We start from the raw sequence: 14020 nt of genomic DNA on the forward strand, positions 1-14020 counted from the left end.
AGATTGTCAACAAGCATATCAAGGTATAAAACAATTCCTAGCAGAACCACCCTTGATGAGCAGACCAATCTGAAGGGGAGACCTGCATTTGTATCAATCTGTCATGGATAAAGCTATGTGCACCGTGGTTATTCAAGAAGAAGAAGGTCAACAGTTCTCCATCTATTATGTTAGCAAAATGTTGAAGGATGCGGAGACAAGATATTCGAAGCTAGATAAAATGGCTCCCACGGTTGTGACAACATCCATCCGCGTTATAGCTCCAAGCATAACCTCAACATGATCGAGATCAAGATCAAGAGCCAGCTTCACCATCATGATTCAACATTGAACACACGAATGATGAGATTGAAAGGCGAGTGCATGCCGCTCTGGATAGACAAGAGAACAATGCAGAAAGATACGCCATCCAGTTAACAGGAATTCGCCATTCACAGCGCGAATCATGGGGTACGAGGAGGAAAAAATGATTAAAGCTTCCAACTTGCCACAATATAAAAGAAAAGAATCAATATAAGTGGGACATTACATATCCCGAACCCAAAGAAGGGGAGCATGTAACTGTTGGAAAAAACGCCAAAGCGTACTACAGGTTGGCCACCATACTGAAGCTTGCTGGGAGCTGGCAAACTAGATAGCTTTGTCCAGAATAACAAATAACAAGACGACAAGCAGAAGACAGATCCCAAAAAGAAATTCAAAAGTGTCATTAATGTCATAGCAGATGGACCAGTGTATCAGCCACCCGTGGAAAAAGCAAAAATATCCGTTCTGGATAAAACATCCCTCAATTGCCCCTTTTGCAGAAACAGGTCCAGTAATCTCTCCACATACATATGCGTTGACAATTGAAGGATGGGAGATGAAATAAAGCGAGTAATGGTAGACACGAGCAGTTCTTGCAATGTCATCACCATAGGTGCATTCGCCAAACTAAAGGTTGATCCGATCCAAATAGAAACAACCATTGTTGACATCATGGGAGTGACAGGTCACACTATCCGAACCAAGGGCCAGGTAACTTTGGAATGCAGGCTAGCGGATGATGATCAAGCGTGGATTGGTGATCTGGAGTTCTCTATTATGGATGGACAATTAGCTTATAAGATCATTCTTTGGCAGCCGTTCATCTCAGAGGTTGCAAGCCCTAATTTCCATCCGCCATCTGGCAATGTACATTCCCACCAGCAAAGGAGGAGTAATGATTAGTGGGAACCAAAAGGTGGCTCAAGAGACCTACTCGGCGTCACTATCGATCCGCCCACAATTCAAAGATAACGAAGGTGAGGAAGATGAACTTGTCACTACAACTTTGGGCGACACGAAAATGTTCCTTATTGCTGATGGAAAGCGGGTGCGGATCGCCAAAGGATTAAAACCTGAGATCAGGGAGGATGTTACGCAAATTCTCATTGAGTCTGAAAGCCTATTTGCATAGGAGAATGAGATCCCCACAGGACTAAGCCCAGATGTGATTACTCATAAGTTAAACATCATTGAGGATGCGGTTCTAGTTGCTCAGAAAAGACGGAACCATAGGCCTAAAAATTAGTATTTTTACGTATTCTTATATGTGCATTAAACTGTTATAGTATCCTATATTTTATAATTTATTCTTTCTCGCCATACTTCTTATATTCATTTTCCTAGCTTTTATTCCTGATATACGCCCAGTGGCTGGCGAATGAAAAGTTCCACAGACTAATCAATTACCTCAAAGATAGGACAATTGATCCCCATCACGGGCGGATCCCCTTTCCACAAAGATAAGAAGCACAGACCCTCAGGACCTTTCAAATGAGCTCAACTCTCTCCTCAAAGACAGGAAAAATATTGGTCACCATCAAAAGCGGGTTAAAATTATCTCAAACATGAGAAAATTACACCCTAAACTTTCTCCTCAAAGATAGGAGAACAATAATCTCAGCGGCGGATCGATCTACCTCAAAGATAGGAAACAATTGATCATCGTTAGAGACAGAGTTAAAACATTTCTCAGACGTGAGAACTTTACACTCTCAAATACTCTTCCTAAAGAAGAGTCTCAAGACCTGGCGGCGGTTCGATTCACCTCAAAGATAGGAAGCAAATCGATCGCCTAAGGCAGCTTAACTTCCTCACCAGGAATAAAAGCTTCTAACCTTCACAAAGGTTCACACATTGGGGTACGGCTGGCCACCTACCCTAAACAATCGGAGAAATCATAAACTAGATTCTAAAAAGTTACTTGCTAAAAGATATAATGCATTAGTAAAAATAGTTCTAGAAAGAAAAGGGTTCATCCAACAACGAAGCCTCGTCTTCATCCAAGTAATGAAGCCTCGTCTTCATCTCCAAATAATGAAGCCTCGTCTTCATCCAAGTAATGAAGCCTCATCTTCATCCAAGTAATGAAGCCTCGACTTCATCTCCAAATAATGAAGCCTCGTCTTCATCTCCAAACAATGAAGCCTCGTCTTCATCAAAGATAATGAAGCCTCATCTTCATCAAAACAATGAAGTCTCGCCTTCACAAATGCAAAGTAAAAACACTTTGGAAAATAAGTAAAGGCTACAAAGGCAAATACCTAGAGTGCCAAAACGCCCCCACAAAATGCACAAAAGTCCATAAATGGCTGATCATTCTTACTGATCCCTAAGGTCGGGTCATTCTCCTCAATATGGCAAAACTGAAGAAAAGAAATCTAAGGCGAATCATAATCCTATGCGGTAGGAACAAATGGTCTCATAAAGGGCGAGTTATTCCCTTTCTAAAAGAAATATAACTCTCAAGAAGCCCCTAGAGGCTAACAATGGATACGGTTGGCCACCTATCCATAAAGAAGCAAAAGCCCCTAAAAGTGCATCATATCCATATGTGATCCCACATAGGGTGGATCTTGTTCATAAGTTCCCGCATAAGGAAGCCCCTAAAAGCGCATCATTTCCATATATGATCCCCCATCAAGGGCGGGTCCACTTTCCTCCAAGATAGAAAAATAAAACACCATTTAGACAGCCCTAAAGAGCTTTTTACACCTTTAGGGGGGGCTTCTGATAACAACCCAAATTATTCTTGAATAAGGAATAAGGGAAAATTAATATAAATAATGGCAAACCGTTATTCCTTCTAAAAGAAATATTTGTGCATGATTAATGTGGAATTAATGACAATTATTGCAGGATCAATGCAGGGGTGAATATGTAAATAATGAAGAAAATGAAGGAGTTTCTAACATTATGCCACACCACGTGGACCATGGCGAGATACGCCATAACGAGATACGCCCGATGAGAGCGAGTAGTGGAGACCCGCCATAGCTCTCAAGGAGAGCGTACATACGCCTTGACGGATCTAAGAATACCAAAATGCGCCTTTATTACCATCCATGAATGGGAATAAATACAATTAAATGGCAATTAATAGCCATTAAAGGGGAATAAAGACTTGACTGTTCGAATACCTCAACTCTGAGGGTTTCAATGCTAAATGCTGGGATTAATGGAGAATTAATAGAAATTAAAGATGAGTAATGACATGACTCTCTACCTGCTTCCCCATTAATGCCGAAGGTTACAGAAACCTATATAAATACCCCAGCTTCCTAGGATCAAAGATACACTTACTGATTCTCTACTTTTGTGCTTATAGTTTATTCTCATAAATATTACTGACTTTGGCATCGGAGTGTCCCCGGCCGATCCCAACGGCGCTTCACAGGGAAGTGCTCCGATCAAGGATTTTTCCACAAGTTATCAGTATGTTATGTCTATAAGTTCAAGATTGACTTAAAGTAATTTTTGTAAAATAACAACTTTGCGTATAAAATCCATAAAACGTTTACAAATTTCCGTAACATTTGTACAATTTTACGTAAAGTAATTTTTTTTTTTGTTAAATTATTAATAAAAATTAATTTTAATTCTATCCACGAAACCACCTTACTTATATTGACACCACTTTACGTAAAATCCGTAAAACCTTTACAAATTTCCGTAACATTTGTAAAATTTTACGTAAATTAATTATTTTTGGTAAATTATTAATAAAAAATAATTTTAATTCTATCCAACAAACCACTTTACATAAATTGACACTACTTTACGGAAAATCTATAAAACCTTTAAAATTTATGATATTAAATTTGGCATATCTGCCACAGATTATCCAATATATATTCTTTGGCAAGAACTGGTTATGTGATGATATCATTTCTTTAGTCACTACAAGAAAATTGTTTTTTGGCAACAAGTATTGGCAACGACATAAAATCATTGTTGCAAAAACCTAACTTTACCAACGAAAAGTCTTTGGTCGTTACCAAAGGTTGTTGCCATAAGTATATCCACACCCTCTCCCCAAAAATTTCGCCTAGCGGGGAATTTGTAAAAAATGTAAAATATATTGCAACAAGGAAGTCGTTGCGCTAAATGAAGTCGTTGATAACAACGACCATGTATTGTTGTTATACACATATCCAGGTGCAGCAACGACAGAGTGTTGTTGCAGTAAATGTAATTATTTATAGAAACGACATCATGTTGTTGCAGTAAATATAAGTAGTTACAACAATAAAATTTATTGTGGCGAAAAATATTTACTAAATTAATTTTAAAATAAATATATTAATATCATTAGCTTTTCCATTTTCCCTCCAAAATATTTTGCGTAGCGGGAAAGTGAAATTAATGCATTATGTTTAGCAACAATGGTGTTGTTGCAGTAAAATAACAAATTTATAGCAACAACGACTTCTTGTTGCGTTAAAAAAAAATATTTCAGCAACAATTGACTGTCGTGGCGAAAGATATAAAAATTATAATTTTTTTAATAAAAAAATAAAAATCTAAAAAACGTATTTACAATTGGGTATTTTGTTTGAGAACCCATCACTTTAGGTCGGTGCTTCCCTCTTGAACTGGCCATCAATTTTGCTCCTCCTTCCCAACTTTTCTAATTGGGTGGTTGCTTTCCTCATAGATAACAATCAATTTTGGGTTGACGCTGAACCAAAAACAAAATCTTAGGTCGGCGCTTTTCTTTTGCTCCATGGTTATCGCTTACTTCCAGCCCTAAAGGTCCGCTACCTCTTTTAGCTTTGAGGGTAGATGATTCTGAACTGTCCTTTCTGCTCTCTCTCCCTGATCGCCTCATTGCCGTTCACGGTTACAACAGATACCAGGTAACTTTTAGTATGTTAGTTGGACAAAATGCCAATTTTGATTCTTCTATGTGGTGTTTGGGTTTGGATTAGGTTTGCCTCTAAATTGATTTTGGTTTCCCTAGATGCGCATTTTTTTTCCAGAAATTGTATTATTCTATTTACACAATACAAAAACACCGAACTCGTCACATTCAAGTTCATTTTATCAGTTTTAGGCAAATAAACAGTAGAGAATGTGGGAAAAAGCCATAAGGAGAACTCTAGAAAAACGTTTCAGGTGAAAAGGCTAAAACAATCAGTGAGCTTTAGGATCCACACCGACGGACTTGAGAGTCTCAACATGAGGCTGATGAGCAAAAGCATCTTCATGAATAGTATTAGGCATATAGCTGAGTCCATTCTCAAATTCCTGAATATGAGCGATTTTTCTGAACAATGATTTCTTCAAGAACTGATCTGCTTCATTCACTAGTTGCTTAACATTTTATAATCTGATACCTTTTTAAGATTCCACACTATATGTCTTTGATTTTCAATTTAAACATTGTGGAATCTAATCTTGGTTAAGCTAATGCTTTTGGGTTTTTTTAATAGCTTTATTAGTTATGGTAATGTGGTTGGGCAGTGTGTTGGATTTCTTTAATTGGTTGCACTAATATGTTTGGGTTTCTCTAATTAACTAGTTATGTTATGCTTCATATTTTATGTTCTGGTAGTCATATCATATCTTATAGCCATACCCCTTTTAGTTGTTTGATCTCTGCATTTTTTGATCAATTTTGTTCTAAATCATGTTTTTAAAATGACCTCTTTACTTTAATGTTTGTCCATCTCGCTTTATATGAATTTGTGGTGTTAAGCCTAACTAACCTTTTATTACTAAATCATTTTAAATTTGTTATCTATATTGCATAAAAACTTCTAAATTGGTAGGGGAAAGCTTGCCCCCATTACACCCTTGTGGTGGGATCTCTCCCCGGATCCTCGCTCAGCGGGGACGCGTAGTGCACCGGGCCGTCCTTTATCGCATAAAAACTTCTCTTTAGTAGCATTTCTGTGATTCGTGTCCGCATTCAGGTTATTTTATGTCAGTGCCCGTTTTTTTGTAAGCTATTTTATAAAGTTTAAGTTTTAGAAAAATGTTATTTTATATTGGTGTCCATTTTCCTTTTTCATTTCCATGTCCGTGTCCGTCCAAAATAGTTTTTTACTATATCATGATCACATATGGTTAAAGAGCTATTTTAAAAATTGATTTGGAATTATTAGTTTTGAATTATTGTGCCTGTTTTTGGAACAAATGTTAAGAAAAAGTAAAACAAACATTAAAGTATTAAATTTGGAACATTAAAAAAGGTAGAGCTAAGTAAAGTAGGTGTATATTGGCACAAATTATTCATTTCATGTGGAAAAGAGATTATACTGCTACCTAACCACTTCAAGATAAAAATGAACACTCAAAAAATGCATAGTTTATTCACAACTTAATCATTTATCCAAATGGAAAAAAAATTTAACAGAAATTGATAATAACAATAAAACAAAAAACCAAAAATTTGTTTATAATAAAATCAGTAACATAGGAGAGAAGACAACAATAAACAATAAATCAAAATTTTAAGAGTTATGATTGTTTTAGATTTTAACATAGGAGAGAAGACAACAAAATCATTATCAAGGAAGAGATATTAAATCCCACCAATATCACCTTATGAATTTTTTTCCAATATGGTTTTACTGTATCTATGATAAAAACAACCATAGCTATAGAAAATGGATTTTTTTCACAGTAGTTCAAAAAGTATAGAAGACATAATATTTAAGGGCTTTGTAAAGATGATTTGTTTATTAGAATTTAAAAGTGTTTTTACTGCGAGCAGAGTTGTTATTTACATAATTTATTACTAAATTAGTATAAGATTAGAGGTTATTTAATTTATTTTCATCTCAGGCATCGAATATTAGTCAATGGCTTGGATTATATGTACAGGACTTCTCCTATTTTTGCTTGATATGAGAGGATCTGAATCCTAAGTTTTTCTAATAATACAAATCGATTACTTATTGCACCTGATTACTTATTGGTTTCAATTGGTTTCAGTTAAAGTTTAAATTGGGTTCTTCATGTGAACCAGCATCATATATGTAATACAAAGGTTAACACCCAAATGAAAGATTTCATCTATTTTGCCTTAAGACAGTTGAACATTTCAGTTCAACGATGTTGAAAGTACTTTATGTACTAATATCTTTAAGCATCATAACATTTTAGTATTTAATATTTACCTTGAAGTTAAATATGGATATGTGGGATTTATGGAACATACATGGTGGCTCTAAGTTCTATAAATGATTTTTAGTATATCAATTCCTTATCTCCTTGCTAGTATTGTTTTGTGAAGCTATTGTCAGTGTTTCATTCTTAACCAATTGATGTCTTATCAAATGGAAAATGAAATCTTTATTCATCCTTATCAATCAATTCATCCTCTTCTCAACATTAAGTCTAAACCAATAAGTTTGCAGTTAATATGGAGGCTCAATTAAAGCAAAATTGCAGCCAGAACAACAACAAAACATACGTAAGCAACAAGCTTAGATTACTCATTTACAAAGTGAGCTAGAAGGAAGTCAAAATCAGATTGCTCATCTACAAAGTGAGCTGGACGAAAGTAAGAAGCAAATGGAAGAATATAAACTACAACAAACAAGCACTATGACAGATATGGAGAAACGTCTTATGCAGATGATAAAAAACAACACTAGGTACGGTGAACAACTTCAAATCGCTTTTTATTTGCATCTATTAATTAATATTTTCCAGGGTAAATTCCAAAAAAAACCTCTGTGGTTTGATGTTGTTCCAAAAAAACCCTTGTGGTTTGTTATTACACAAAAAAAGGACTGTGGTTTGCGCCGTTACCCGAAAAACGGAAATGGGCTTAACACCGTTAATTTGCTGACGTGGCACAGGGGTAAAACAGGAAATTCGAATTTTTTTTTTTTTATTTTTTTTTTCCCTCTTCTCTCTCCTCCTTCTTCTTCCTTCTCTCTTCTTCTTCTTCCTTCTCTCCTCCTCCATCTTCCTTCTTCCTTCTCTCCTCCTTCTTCTTCTTCCTTCTCCCTTCTTCTTCTTCCTCCTTCTTCTTCTTCTTTTTTTCTATTCTTTTTTAAAAAAAAAATCCACCACTCGAAGAAATCTACCTTGAACTTATCAGGTTTAGGCTTCTGAGATCCTTATTTGCTGATTTGGCAAATTTCAAATAAAATCCACTTTGCATTCTTGATCAAATTTGAAGTGTACCGAATCAGCAAATAAGGGCGCCATAGACCCAAGGGTGGACAAGATCATCCATAAATCGGCCAGGCGATTAGGACTAAAAGGCTTTGCAATAAGAAGGGTTATTTTTACCAACTGGATCAGACACTATTGTGGGTTCTATTCCCTGGGTAATTTGGTCCAGGTCTGATAACTGTTGTTTGTGGCTCTGCATTTTTCTAATTGGACTGCTTTAATCTGCAAAGCAAAGCAAATTATGTCATTGTCAAAACATGATTCTATATTTGTTAGTCAATGAGTAGTCTTGTATGTATTTTCGGTGTTTTTGAAGGAATGGATAATGGACCAGTGGGAGAAGAATTACTACATCAGTGCAATTGCAGGAGCTAATAATGGAAGCTCATTGGTTGTGATGTCAAAGGGTTAGTCTTAGATATTCTTAGCAATTCTTTGGTTTTAGCTTCTACTTGTTGCAGTTATTGACTCACTTTAATTTCAGGGACCCAATATTTACAGCAGTCATATAAAGTCAGTGATTCATTCCCTTTCAAGTGGATCAATAAGAAATGGAGAGAGGGCTTTTATGTTACTTCCATGGCTACTGCAGGATCTAGATGGGCAATTGTTATGTCTCGTGGTGCTGGTTTTTCTAACTAGGTCTAATTGACTTTTTAAACCTCCACATTTATTTGCTTTTCTTCAAGAGAATTTATGTCATCTTTTTTTCCTTCTTGTCCCAAATTTTAGGTTGTGGGACTGGATTTTCTATATCCCAGTGAAGGAATTCATAGGAGGTGGGATATTGGTTATCGCATTACTTCAACAGCAGCAACATCAGACCAGGCTGCATTTGTTCTCAGCATTCCCCGGAAAAAACCAACAGATGAAACCCAAGAGACTCTTCGAACTTCCGCTTTTCCTAGTACACATGTCCAGAATTCTGGAATTTTCCAGAATTCTGGAAATTAAAAAAAAAAGATGAAGAAAAAAAGGAAGAAGAGAGAGAGAGGAAGAAGAAGAAAAAAGAAGAAGAAGAAGGAAGAAGAAGGAGGAGGAGGAGAGAAGGAAGAAGGAGAAGGAAGAAGAAGAGGGAGGAGAGAGAAGAGAGAAAAAAATAAAAAAAAATTTGATTTTCCCGTTTTACCCTTGTGCCACGTCAGCAAATTAACGGTGTTAAGCCCATTTCCGTTTTTCGGGTAACGGCGCAAACCACAGTCCTTTTTTTTTGTAATAACAAACCACAAGGGTTTTTTTGGAACAACATCAAACCACAGAGGTTTTTTTTGGAATTTACCTTATTTTCTATTGTTGTCATCTATTCAACAAAAGATGGAATTGATGTTGCTCTGTGCTTAACAACTATTTGATCTTAATTTTTTGAGTTCTTACAATAACTTTATGTTTCTAATTGTCAATTTTCTCACATTATCACACTAGAAAATTGGTGCATTGATATGGTAGAAGTACAAACACATTGTCTAATGTTTATGCTGTGTGGTAAATTGATTTATATCAGTCTTTCGAACATGTAGGATTTACTATACATGTGTCTGCTATGATAAAAGTTCACTGCTACCTAGTTTCCTTGCTTTATGCTTAGTGTTTGAGTCTAGTATTGTTTTTCTATGGCTTTTCACTAGGACTTGTATTTGTATTCAATGCTATAATGGCTACTCAGTCCAAAGTCAATTTAGATTGGCTTTAGGACAATAGTTTCTGTTCTTATTTACAAATTGAAAAATAGATATCTTATTGAATTTTTTATTCTTGCAACTTGGCATAGCAGCTAGTGGTATATTAAGAATCACTGGAATATTTACCTAAAAGATATATTTGCTACACAAATCAATGTTATCCTTAATGTGCGAGTAACATTTACAACTCTAAATGCTAATACAATATTCTTATATTTTTAATTTGAGATATTAGCATTATGACTTTGTACCATATTAAGGCAAACTATATGATGCCTCATTTAAGTGTTTATTATTTTAATCATGATTAGTATTTGCTTTTATATTAGTCTGGGATATTTTATTTTAATTTGTCATGGCCCTATTTCTATACATAATGTAGTTTGTAGTTTGTTTCTTTTTCTTATTTAGGTCGGAGTTTCATGATGATGATAGTGTTGATGAATGAAAGTGAAGCATAAGGAGGAATCCACATGCTTGAGAATAGACCACATTTTGTATAGCTAACTGTTTGTGGTTATAATTTTTTGTGAAATTCATACTCAAGCTTTTGCCATCTTTGATAGATTTTGGACCATGTGATGGTGATTCATTAAGTTAGTTTTTGATGTAATTAGATAACTCGTTTTGTAAAGAAGAATATATGTTGACTTGGTAACTAATTATGGCTATTAAGCTATTTGTTATAAATTAGATTCCAATTTAGTTGTGTTATATATATATATATATATATATATATATTTGTATAATTTACAAAATGAAAAAAGCAATAATATGTATATGTATTCAGGTATTAGTTTGTTTGGCAACAATAAGTTGTGACAACATAGTTGCTGAACTACAACATATATGGCAACGACAGCATAGGTTGTGAAAACATTAATTAATATGGCAATGACAAAATTTGTGGCTAAACATTAACTTAAATGGCAACGTCAACTCTTGTTGCGACAAATTAAAATATATAGCAATGATAAATATCGTTGATAAACATTAAAATATATAGCAATGACCTATGCCGTTGCTAAATATTAACAATTATACCAACGATGGAATTTGTTGCTGAACTAAAAATATATATAGCAACGTGAAATGTTGTTGCAAAAGATATATTTCATCTACTTGGATATGTTACAGATTTGGCAACGTAGAACGTTTCGCAATAACGATATTGTTGCTGAATATATATATTTGGCAACAACGCTTATGTCGTTGCAGAACGCTTTGGCAACAGACATAGTCATAACGACGCGTTATCATTGCAAATAATGCATTGTCGTTGCAAAATATGTTTTTAGCAACGACTTTTTGCGTTGCCAAAAAATGATTTTCTTGTAGTGAGTGGATTACTAAACCCAGCCATGAATTCCCACCCCTAGCCCCGTGAAAAGACCAAACTACCCTTTACCTAAAATTTGAAAAAATACAAAACCTCTCAAATACCCTATACACTCTTTGATCAAATCCGGACTAATTTGTGAACCAAAACATGGAGTGTAACAACAACCGTAAAGGGAAAGCGAAAATAATAAGATTTACCGTTTTTGTTTTTTGATTTAAGCTTAAAAATTGAATCTGTGTGTGATTTTTTAAAAACGCCGGAATCGCAGTCGGGCGTATGAACATCACGCCCAACCTACGGTTCCGGCGTATGAATATCACGCCCGACCTGTGGTTCGTGCATGAGGCTATCACGCCCGACCTATGGTTCGAGCGTGATGTTCATACGCCCGCACCATAGGTCGGGCGTGATGTTCATACGCCCGACCTATGGTTCGGGCGTGATGTTCATACGCTCGGGGGGTTTTTGAATTTTTTTTTTTTTAAAAAAAATTATATTTACGTTTTAATTAAATTGTTAAATGTTTACATTAATTTTGTTAATTCAGGTATTTACGGGTTAAATTCAATAGCGGACTAATTTTTTTACAGGTTTAATTCAACAACGGACTAATTTTTTTTACGTAACAAGTATTTACGGATTTAATTCAATAGCGGAAAAGCTATTTTTTTTGCTCTCCCGACACACGGGCGTGTGGCTATCATGCCTCACCGTGTGGTCGGGCGTGATAGCCCCACGTCTCACCGTGTGGTCGGGCATGTAGCAATCACGCCCGACCTCACGGTGAGACGTGGGGCTATCACGCCCGACCACACGGTGAGGCGTGATAGCCACACGCCCGTGTGTCGAGAGAGCAAAAAAAATAGCTTTTTCCTCCCCAAAACCCATAAAAGGGTATTTTCGTCCTTTCACAAGGCTAGGGGTGGGAATTTGGGGCTGGGTTTAACAACACCCTTTCTTTATGATGCAGTTCTCATTTGATCCAAAAAAAACAAATAAATATGAACATTCAATTCATACAAAATAATCCTTTTTATTTGACAGAGGAAGGTAGCAGATCAACTAGAGAAAATAACATAGTAGAACATACTTATTTTTTAGTTTCATTCTCTTTCTCGTAGGCATCGTTGTAGGCTTTTTTGGCATTATACTAAATACCGTTACCTGCCAATACAATCTCAGTACACACTGTTGCTGATATGTAAAGAATCTGAATTCTTGAATAATGTTTAGTAGGTTTGAGGAACACTTGACTTCTGACCTTCTTCAATAGATCCTCAATTTAATTTCGTATAAATGGACCATCCATTACTGTCTTCTTTCTCTGGAGAATTTTCTCAAACTAATATTTCTTATAAATGGAGCCTTATTTATCTAACTGGTGAGCTTTAGGGGATTGGTATAGCCCCATTTTCCATTCTGTTTCACTTTGACTGTTCTTCAATGCAAGGATAGAATTGGTACAGTAGCCTCACTAGTTGGTCCTACGTCTTTGTTTTTCCTTGCTACTTCTCCTGCAAGAAGTGTATTGATTTCGGCCATGATTCTTTCAACATCGTATCTTGCTATGTCATAAGCTTCATCTGCTTCCTCTTGGGTGCCTAATCAGAAAGTGTCAAAATCTTTATTTGAACTATTTTAGGCCAATGGAAAGTTACAAATTGAGATAATGATCCTACAATAGTGAGACAACTGAACAAAATGGAAAAACCATAAAACAACTGTAGACAATATGGAGTAACTAAATCAGTCACTGTGAGACATTTACTCTTATAAACAAGCATTTTGAAGCAAGTTTAGTTTTATGGATAGCATTTGATTTGAGTATGTCATTCCACATAAGAAGTGCATCATCCATAGAAAATATCGAACAGCTTATTAAAGACAAATATTGAGTTTTAGATTTATCACTTTGACATAAAATCCATACAAATTATGCATTTCTCATCCTTGTACCAGTTCTACTATAATAACCTCCCCAAAAATCAATTGAACATATAAATGACCGAACAAAAATATCATAAGATTATAACAGACACACCAAACAGAGACAAATAAATGCTAGATCAACTTAAGGAAATACCTAAGATTTCAAAAACCATCCTATCAATTTTTCTGCAAAACAAATTAGCAAGGGTTATTATTTTCCTTTAAATCTTTTAGCTCATATTAAGAAATACATAAAATGACCCAACACTAAATTAGAGAAATAGAAAGAGAAAACTTACAAAAGAACACAAAAACATGGATCAGATCAGTGCTGCACCATAAAATGCTGAAAATCGAAACTGATACGAATTGATTGCAGAAGAACGAGGAGATTACAGAAGACTCTGTGCTGGAGAAAAGATTCAAGGAGATAGAGAAGATTCAACGGGACTGAGACTAGGGGTGCAAGCGAGCCTTGGTAGTTCGCAAACTATTCCAGCTCGGCTCGATGAAAGCTCGATCAAAGCTCGGCTCGATATGGCTCGACTCGAGTTCGGGATCGGCTCGAGCACTAACGAGCGGAGTCCGAGGTTTCTCAGGTTCGGCTCGAAAGCTCGCGAGCAGGCTCGAT

The sequence above is a fragment of the Euphorbia lathyris genome, chromosome 4 (genome assembly GCF_963576675.1).
Source record: "Euphorbia lathyris chromosome 4, ddEupLath1.1, whole genome shotgun sequence".
NCBI lineage: Eukaryota > Viridiplantae > Streptophyta > Magnoliopsida > Malpighiales > Euphorbiaceae > Euphorbia > Euphorbia lathyris.